The sequence below is a fragment of the Physeter macrocephalus genome, chromosome 11, assembly GCF_002837175.3.
Source record: "Physeter macrocephalus isolate SW-GA chromosome 11, ASM283717v5, whole genome shotgun sequence".
NCBI lineage: Eukaryota > Metazoa > Chordata > Mammalia > Artiodactyla > Physeteridae > Physeter > Physeter macrocephalus.
The window spans coordinates 139,620,988-139,629,090 of NC_041224.1; positions in this window are offsets into that span (position 1 = coordinate 139,620,988).

An 8,103-nucleotide genomic window follows, 5' to 3' on the forward strand; every position below is an offset into this window, starting at 1 on the left:
TGTTTTGTGGTATGTGAATTATATCTCAATTTTTAAAAACACAATGGTATTCCTCTACACAGCTATTAGAATACCTAAAATATAAAAATTGAAAAAAAGGAAATGCCAAGTGTTGACAAGGATGTGGAGGAATTGGAACTCTCATATACTACTGGTGGGAATGTAAAATGGTGCAACCAATTTGGAAAGTAGCTTGGTAGTTTTCTGTAAAGTTAAACATACACCTAACATATAATTAAGCAGTCCCACTCCTAGGTTCATCAAAGTGAAACTAAAAGCTATGTTCACACAAAAACCTATATGTGAATGTTTATGGCAGATTTATTTGTAATCATAATAATCTGGAAATATTCCAAATGACCCTCAACTGGGAAATGGATAAACAAAAATTGTGGTATACAGAGCTAGAACAAATAATCTTAAATTTTATATGGAACCACAGAAGACCCAGAATTGCCAAAGCAATCCTGATGAAAAAGAACAAAGCTGGAGGCATAACCCTCCCAGACTTCAGACAATACTGCAAAGCTATAGTAATCAAAACAGCATGGTACTGACATGAAAAGAGACATATGGATTAGTGGAACAGAATAGAGAGCCCAGAAATAGACCCAAACACCTACGGTCAATTAATCTTTGACAAAGGCAAGAATATACAATGGGAAAAAGTCTCTTCAGCAAGTGGTGTTGGGAAAATTGGACAGCTGCATGTAAATCAATGAAGTTAGAACACACCCTCTCACCATACACGAAAATAAACTCAAAATGGCTTAAAGACTTAAGCATAAAACAAACCATAAAACTCCTAGAAGAGATCATAGGCAAAACATTCTCTGACATAAATCGTACCAATGTTTTCTTAGGTCAGTCTCCCAAGGCAATAGAAATAAAAATAAACAAATGGGACCTAATCAAACTTACAGGCTTTTGCACAGCAAGGGAAACTATAAAAAACCTGAAAAGACACCCTACAGAATGGGAGAAAATATTTGCAAACAATGTGACCCACAGTAATCAAAACAGGGTGGTATTGGCACAAAAACAGATACATAGATCAATGGGATGGAGTAGAAAGCCCAGAAATAAACCCACACACCTACAGTCAACTAATCTTTGACAAAGGAGGAAAGAATATACAATGGAGAAAAGACAGTCACTTCAGCAAGTGGTGCTGGGATAGCTGGACAGCCACATGTAAATCAATGAAGTTAGAACACTCCCTCACACAATACGCAAAAATAAACTCAAAATGGCTTAAAGACTTAAATGTATGACATGACACCATAAAACTTCTCGAAAAGAACATAGGCAAAACACTCTCTGATGTAAATCGTAGCAATATTTTCTTAGATCAGTCTCCCAAGGTGAAAGAAATAAAAGCAAAATAAACAAATGGGACCTAATCAAATTTATAAGCTTTTGCACAGCAAAGGAAGCCATAAACAAAACAAAGAGACAACTTACGGAATGGGAGAAAATATTTGCAAACGATGCAACCAACAAGGGATTAATATCCAAAATATACAAACAGCTCATACAACTCAAAAGGAAATAAAACCAACTCAATCCAAAAAAAAGGATGAGAAGAAAGGAGATGGGCAGGAGGAGAATAGCTACCGTTTAATGACCATCTACTCTGTGCTGAGCTCTGACCTATGCACTTTATAAACAATATTTTAGTATTTTCTATGGCATATGTGCTGCTGGTTGTAACCCTAGGTCATTTTAAAGATACAGAAAAAAACTGTTTTACTTTAAGAATTATGAATTTTTAGTTAGAGTATATTTATGGCTTTTCATTCATGGTGGTAATATAGTTTCCTTTTTAAAATATTTATTTTTCTTTAAGTCAACCTATGGCAAATCTTAACTAGCAAAAATCATAAAGGCATGATATTTAGGAATTCCAGTATTATCTCTTTTGATCTCAAAATCACCCAGCGTGAGGAAGGTAGAATTAGACCCAGGTTACAGAAGAGGAAACTGAGGTTCCAAGAGGTCAAGTAACACTCTCAAATCACACAACTACCGATAGAGTCAGAATTTAATATGAGCTCTGTCTGACTACAAAATCTATGGCCCTGTCAGTTGACCTCATCACCCAAGGCCTCCCCCAGCCATGACAGATGTGATCACATTTGTGGTAGAAAGCCATCAGCTACACTGTGTGAAGATTTAAAACACTGACTTGAGTCAGTCCTTACCACCCACCAGTCCCATGACCTTGGACAGGTAACTTACCTTCCCTAAGCTTCATTTTCCTTATCTGAAAGTGGGGTTGCTAATACCTGCCTGGTACATCTGTGATGAGGATTTGTTATTAAGAGCTTATAAAGTGCCTGGTACATACAAAGGGCTCCATAAATGTTACTCACGACTGCTATTGTTACTAACATTGATAAGACTATTCCAGGCTATTAGACGGAGGCTATGGACATTCCTGGTCAGGCCAGGTTTAGAAAATGAGCTGGGCTGAGGCTCCATCTTGGAAGAGGACCTCAGGGACTCCTGCTGAGAGCAGCTTGGAAAAGCCGGATCTGATCAGGAGTCATTCAGGCACTACCCAGAGACAGGAGAGTATGGCCAGGGCTCTGGAGCCAGTCTGCCTGGGATGAGTTATTTAACTTTTTTGTGCCTCAGTTTCCTCATCTGTGAAATGGGAGTAGTAACAACACAGTTGACCCTTAAACAACATGGTTCCAACTGCACAGGTCCACTTATGCTCGGATTTTTTCACTAAATACGTACTATGGTACAGCACGATCCGCAGGTGGATGAACCTGCAGGTGCAGAACCACAGATATGGAGGAACCCCGAACACAAAGAGCTGTAAATTACCCTCAGACTCTAAGTTATACACAGACTTGCAGCTGTGGCAGGTGGGGGGATCAGCACCTCTAACCCCCGCATTGTTCAAATGTCAACTGTAGTTACCTCATGAGATTATATATATTAACTGTGTTGACCCAAATAAAGAGGTAAACTAACTGTGTTGACCCAAATAAAGAGGTAAACTGAGGCAAGCTCAAAAAGATAAGTTTATTCAGGAATAGCAGAGGAATTGTAACTTGGGACAAGCAAACTGTGGCAAGCTGCAAGCAAGTGCGTTGAGGGTTTGGGGCAAGTAGTATTGATGGGCAGGGGTTGTGAAGAGGGAAGAGTTCAGTTAGAGTCAGTTAAAATCAAAAACAAAGGAGACCAGCCTTGAAAACTTCCCACACAGACAAAATCGATCCAGTCACACAAAACTCAATTCAGCCCACATGGTGAGACCAGCCCAACCCGGGTTACTTCCTGTTCAGGCGTCTGGTAAAACTCCCCAAGGTTGATATGAGACAACTTCTGATCAACCCCTCCCCCATCATCCAAGAAAATTCTGACACTATCGGTTTTCTGTAAATCAGGCATTTATGGGAAATCAGTCACTTAGTCCTTAAATGTTATATTCCCAAGGGCACATGCGTGAGATTCTCCACTTAATATCCCCGGTTCTATTTTAGACTGAAATTCTTTCACAACTGCAAGTTAATAGGCGGCACATGGTAAGAGTTATTAGCGTTAGCTATTTTTACCAGGTCCTCTTTTCTCTCTGCGGAAGCTGGCGGTTTGGGCAGTGGTGTCTGCTCAGAGGACCCTGGTGCTGGACCAAGACTTCCGTGCCCGAAGACCCCCTTGATAACCGTTGCGGACACAGATGATCCTGGTCAGCCGTAATAACACTGCCCCAAGAAGCATCAACAGCCTTGGGGCTCACTGAGATGCCACCTGACAAAGGACTCTGCATCCAGCCATCATGTCCAGAAAGACATTTCTTACGTCCCCTTTGGTTCCCTCCCCTTTTCAGGAGACCCACCTTCTGAAAAAACGTTTGACCCCAAACATTCCTTAATTACTCCAAGTCTCTCTGTCTTTTCTTCCCCCCTATCGTTTTGCCGATCTCTATCCAGGAATACTTAAGAATGCTCAAATATGAGAAACAATGAACACAAACAGAATCAAAAAGCCTTGAGTAGTCCTACCAACCACCCGAAACAGGAAGTAAGAAAAGGATCAAAGACACTGGCGGGAGAAGTAACTTTATTTAGGGTGGCCTGATTCCTAGAGGGAACTGGGAGATTTACCCTCTTCTAATTCTAGCAGCTCTCCTGGTTGGTAGGCAGATGATCTGCAATCGAAGAAATCAAGGAACACCTGGGTTGGAGATAGGGCGTCGTGGGAAGAATTAGGTCGACCATCAAGGAGATGGTCCAGGGTCGCCCACAGCTCCTGACGTGAGCTCAGTCTCACCTCCACCCTCCTGGTCCTCCACCGTGAACAAGTATATAGATGAACTGGGGTCCCTGGATATATACTGCAGGCCTTTCTGTAGGACCCTGGGCAAGCGTGAAGAGTGGGTCTTCCCTCCAACTGGCACCTAGTGGGGGTGGAGGCGAGGTGGGGCTGCAGTCCCGACACAGACTCGGCCCTGAGACGCCTTGAGCGGATGAGTCAGCTGCATCTGTCTCCCATTCGGAAACAGACACTCGATTTTCTGGCTGCCGGCACTTGGGCTGGGCCCTGGGCCCCATACTTAGTGAGCTGTGGGTACCAGTCTGGTTTCTCTGTAACTCATAAAAATCTGCATCAAGACTACATACCATCTCTAGGAAAGCAAATTATTTTTCGTAATTCATTGGCCTACTGGTGGGGCGTTGAGTCCCAGAAGAACACCGAGGACATCCAGAGGAGAAAGAGGAAATTCCTGGCAGGCTGCATTGTAGAGAACAGAGCAGAGCCACAGAGTAAACAAGTCCCAAGGAGAGAGTCCTGAAATTAACTGGCTGTTCCGTGACACCTCCGGGCAACTGACACTCCTTGGGACTTTTCCTCTCTCCATCAATTCTTCTCCCCACTCTAGTCTGGCCTCCTCACGTCAGCCAGAGACATGGTTTAAACACTAAAACTAGATTTGATCATGTCGCTTACCTACTTAAACCTTTCAGGGCTCTTGGCTAAGAGTTCAAGGTTCTCAGCAAGTCTATCAGCCCCAATCTCCAGCCTCAGCTTCCAGTGTACTCCTCTTGCTCTTCACTCTTTGTCTACCCACACTGGCCTTCTCCCACAGAAGGTGCTGCCCCAGGATCTTTGCATGTACATGCTGCTCTCTCCAGTTGGAATGCTTCTGCATGTTTGTCAGGTTAATTCCTTTGCCTTCTTCCTATCTCAGTTCTCCCTGCCTCACATTCTCCTGTTATAATACCCTCATCACTCCCTGTGTGTTTCCTTCTCAGCTCTTACCACTGTTGTACATAATTATCAGTGTATCTGTTTAACATCCACCTTCCTCTAGGGCCCTGTAAGTTCCATTAGAGCAGAGACTTGAGCACAGATGCCTGAACAGCAGATGCCCAGCACAGGTAGATGCTCAAGAAATATTTCTGAGGAAATAACTAATAAAGGAATGAATGGATTGATCGATCCATCAGAAGAGATTGCAGGACTTGTTTCTGGTTGTACAGCTGGAATCCAAACTCAGTCCTGTTTAAGCCAAAGCTCATGCCCTGAACGACTATATGTTTTACTAGCAGTTTAAAAATTCTTTGAATTTATGACTTTGTCCTCACATTCCAAGGTTCTCCAACAAGAGGAAAAATTATATTGTAGAGTTAGTAGAAAAGCATCAAGTGGGCCAAGAGTCCAGGGTTACAAGAGGCTGGAGGTCTGGGTGGCCTGTTGGGATGACAAGGAAGGGAGGAGAACCAAATGGAGACCACTTCCTGAGGATGTGGCCTGACTTAGGGCTCTGGGGGTGGCTCTAAGCCCAGGTCAGTCCATGTAGAAGGCCCTGTGGGGCTCTGGTCAGCACAGGAGTGGCTGGAGCCCAGACTCCCAGCCCTGCCCCGTCTATAGGAAAGGGAGCCCATTCCTGCCACCCGACCAAACTGTCTAACCCTATCTGACTCCTGGATGCCTGTCATGTACTGGGCATCCCCTGGAGGAAAGCAAAATGTACACGGTCCTAGGCAGCAGCCCCAAGGGACTAGAGAGTCATTAGATCAGTTGTTGATTAAAAGCAAAAGGAAACTTGGGAATCACCTAGCAGTGCTTCTCTGTAAAAAGAAAACGTCTGTGCTGGTCTGTCTCCCAGGAGAAATTTTAGAAAAAGCTCCTCCCATCCCTTCTAGATACACCCCCCCTACCCTCCCTCTGCTGCTGCAACCTGTGTAAAATCTCAGTTTCGATCGCTCTTCTGTTCTTGTTTATATGTGTCAATCCTGCAGCAGGCTACATGCCGGAGGCTGAGGGAACAGAAACACACAGGGCAGTCTTTTTGCCCACTAAGTAGGAAGAAAAAGGGAAAGAAGGCATATACTTTCCAGTGCTGTGTGGACTGCTGGATGCTGCCGGGTGATCCAAGTTGCACGAATCCCAAAGGAGAACAGGAGGGAGTTGCTCTGAGTCCTTAGAAAAAGCTCCTCCCATCCCTTCTAGATACACCCCTCCCTACCCTCCCTCTGCTGCTGCAACCTGTGTAAAATCTCAGTTTCGATCGCTCTTCTGTTCTTGTTTATATGTGTCAATCCTGCAGCAGGCTACATGCCGGAGGCTGAGGGAACAGAAACACACAGGGCAGTCTTTTTGCCCACTAAGTAGGAAGAAAAAGGGAAAGAAGGCATATACTTTCCAGTGCTGTGTGGACTGCTGGATGCTGCCGGGTGATCCAAGTTGCACGAATCCCAAAGGAGAACAGGAGGGAGTTGCTCTGAGTCCACTCCTTCCTCTGGACCTTCTCACTTGGGTGACTGATGTTCTGCAGGAGCCCTGCCATCTTTCTAAGTTAAAACTCAGGATTAACTCCTAGCCTTGTTTGCTTTGGGCGGTATGGATGCTTCCAGCCCCTCCATGGGGATGGTGGCTGCTCGTCAAGGGAGCCAGTCCAGCCTACAGCTGGTCAGCTGTTCAACTCTTTTCTTGCTCCCCACACGTGGCTTGCTGGCCTCTGACACTGATTTACCCGGGGCAAGACTGGCCAACGCGGATGGAGCACGGATGGAGCCTTGAGTGCCAGTACAGGGCAGGGGGTGTGCCCTCCTCTGGAGGCTTTTGCTCACAGCTCCTCTGCTCAGTGTCCAGCAGCATCTTCTTGAGAGCAGCCCCTGAGGCTGGAGACTCACTGGAGAAAGGGAATGAAGGGACACAGGCTCAGTAGCGGGTCCCTCAATGCTGTTTCCTAGAAGGCAGAAAAAAGCAAGCTGTCACCAGACAGAAATGAGCCATCTGACTTCTACCAAGCGAGTCAGCCTGTCAGTAGTCAGCGTTCACAGAGGGCTCACAGCAGACACACAACCCCTGGGCACTTGGAAAAAGATAGGCGACCCATGGCCCATCTTGAGGGTAGTGGGCTGCCTACCCGCCCAACCCCTAGAATTTTCATTCTAGCTCCTCCTTAATAAACAGCATTGTTGTGCAGGAGCCATTGTACTTGAGCATTTACTAGGACAGGCAGATTTGGGGGGAGACCTGTTCTCCTCACTTGGAAGAGTTGAGTCACTTACTTGGTATATGTAAATCTCGGAGACAGAGCCTTGGGAGGGGAGAGGAAGTGAAGGGGTCCTGGTGGGTGGATGGGTCCCACTTTTAACAATCTACTAACCTCCCACAGCCACAAGTGTGTCCAGCTTCTCTGCAAAAGTAACGAGGAGGAGAAGAGCAGAGGGGGACAGAGGCGAGCAAAAGATGCACCTTGATTGTGGCTTGAATCTCTCCCCCAGGAAGAGAGATTCTAGAACTTTGGGAAAATCAAAGAAAAATGAAGTAGAAAACAAACTAGAAGAGCAAAACTTTGTACAAACATATTCATCAAAAAAGGCAATGAAGGGTTTCCCTGGTGGCACATTGGTTAAGAATCTGCCTGACAATGCAGGGAACACGGGTTCGAGCCCTCGTCCAGGAAGATCCCACATGCCGCCGAGCAACTAAGCTTGTGCACCACAACTACTGAGCCTGCGCTCTAGAGCCCGCAAGCCACAACTACTGAGCCCACGTGCCACAACTACTGAAACCTGAGCGCCTAGAGCCTGTGCTTTACAACAAGAGAAGCCACCACAATGAGAAGCCCGCGCA